We start from the raw sequence: 2,233 nt of genomic DNA, 5'->3' as shown, positions 1-2,233 counted from the left end.
TTCTCTCCAGAGTTACTGCAGCATTTTGTGTCTACCTTCAACTTAAACCAGCATCTGCAGTTCTTTCCTACACAGGTTCAAGGATTTGACTAGTAAAACAGGAAAAGGCTCATTCATCTGTTTAGTTATAAATCAGTTTTATTGGCAAGAAAGAGAACAAAACAATACTTGTCTCGGTATGCAAGGGATCCAGTTTACAGCAGCACACCACGTCTCTCTCTCTCTCCCTGCCTCCGTCCGCAGCGCTGATCGTGACTCAGCCCGTCAGTGAACCCCTCGTACATCAACACATCAGATTTATTGGCAAGAAAGAGAACAAAAATAAAACTTGTCTTGGTATGCGCGGGGTCCAGTTTTACAGCAGCACACACCTCTCTCTCTCTCTCTCTCTCTGCCTCCATCCGTGGCACAGATCGCGACTAAGCCCGTCGGTGAACCCCTCTCGTACATGAATTTGAACTAACCTGGCTTACTGGCGCCTGCCTTTATATAAGTAAGAAATCAGCTGTTGAAATAACTGCTGGTAAGTCCTGGCCAATAGTGCTGCTCCCAAATTTAAACTATAACCAATGGTAGGGGACTGCATCCCAGCAAGACCCCCCCCACCCTTTGGGAACAAAGCGCTATCAGCCGCACACTGGCGCGTAAAGCAATACACAGCGCTACAGACTTGGTGCGGAAAGGTAATACACACAGCGCTGCCAGTTTGGCGAGCAAAATTTTGAACAAAGCGCTGTCAGCTTAATGCGTGGGAATTTAAACAGAGAGCTGTCGGCTGCAGCGCTATGGGTTCTAAATATAGCTCTACCGGCCACAGCGCTGTGGGTTTTAAACATAGCGTTAAGGCCACAGCACTATGGGTCACAGACTGTTCTGGCAAAATTCTCATATAATATTTCACCCCTCGAACATCCACCATCCTCCCGAGGGATTGTAGTCGCGGTACTGTTCTCCGACCCTTAGAATCTTCTCTACGGCTTCCAGGATGTGGTCAGCCAGGTTGATGATGTTCTCTTTTACCTCACTCAGGGTTAAACCAGTCACCGAGTCTGTATGACCACGTATGGTACAAATTAACTTGTTTTGTCGGAGGTCACAAACCTTAATGCGGTCATCAATACCATCTGAGATAATCTGATCGCTTGTGTCAGTAAACGTTGCTGCCAGTACTTGGTACCTGTTTTGAAACGTATGGATTGCAGCCTTTTTCCGAATGTCCCATAAATTCACTGTTTCGTCATCGCTTCCTGCACAGACCAACTGTGGTCCCCGTCGGGCTGGATAACATGAATTCACAAAGGATGTGTAACCTTTAAGCCTCTTGATTCTTTCATCCATTTCACTGTCCCACACTGCCACAGTTTTGTCTGTTGATGCTGGAAAAAGCATGCTGCCATCTGTATTATAATGCAATTCCATCACTGCTCCACTGTGACCTTCCAATGTAGCATCATTATTGCAGTCGCCATATACAGTATATTCCAAAACAATACAGCTCGATCAAATCCTGCAGATGCCAGTGTTGGTCCATTCCAGTGAAATTTACAACAACAAGCTTCTCCCTCATGACTCATTAAAAGCATTAGAGGAGCTTGAACACTCAAGTTTCTTGGTCCCACCTGCAGCATGGCCTGCTGTGTGCTCCCCTGCACCGAAGGCAACAGGTTGTTGCGGAGGTGCTTGGCCTGCACCAGCGCCATCTCTTTTGCTATTTATTTTTACCAAACATTTTTTATTCTATTCGTCAGTCATTTGGTGTAGTCCTGCCGACTACACCAAATGTTGCAAGGGAACAGGTTCAAGTATCTGATTAGTAGAACAGAAAAGGGCTCACTCATCTGTTTAGTTACAAATCAGTTTTATTGGCAAGAGAGAACAAAATCAATACTTGTCTTGGCATGCTCGGGGTCCATTTTACAGCAGCACACCTCTCTCTCTCTTTCTCCCTCCCTCTCTCTCTCTCTCTCTCTCTCTCTCTCTCTCTCTCTCTCTCTCTCTCTCTCTCTCTGCCTCCGTCCACAGCGCTGATCGCAACTCAGCCCGTCGGTGAACCCCTCTCGTACATGAACTAACTTAGTACATGCTCCCAAATTCAAACTATAACCAATGGCAGGGTACTGCATCGAGCGAGCCCCCCCCCTACCCCACCTCCTCCCCCCCCCCCTTTGGGAACAAAGCACTATCAGCCACATAAAGCAATACACAGCGCTACAGACTTAGCGCGTAAAGATGA

General features: G+C 46.9%; 1 pseudogene; it reads right to left on the bottom strand.

The window, feature by feature from the left end:
* Positions 1-897: 897 nt before the first annotated feature.
* On the bottom strand, positions 898-1,598 carry LOC116979732 (annotated as a pseudogene).
* Positions 1,599-2,233: the final 635 nt, after the last annotated feature.

The sequence above is a fragment of the Amblyraja radiata genome, chromosome 1 (assembly GCF_010909765.2).
Source record: "Amblyraja radiata isolate CabotCenter1 chromosome 1, sAmbRad1.1.pri, whole genome shotgun sequence".
NCBI lineage: Eukaryota > Metazoa > Chordata > Chondrichthyes > Rajiformes > Rajidae > Amblyraja > Amblyraja radiata.
This window is presented reverse-complemented; position numbering and strand designations above follow the sequence as displayed.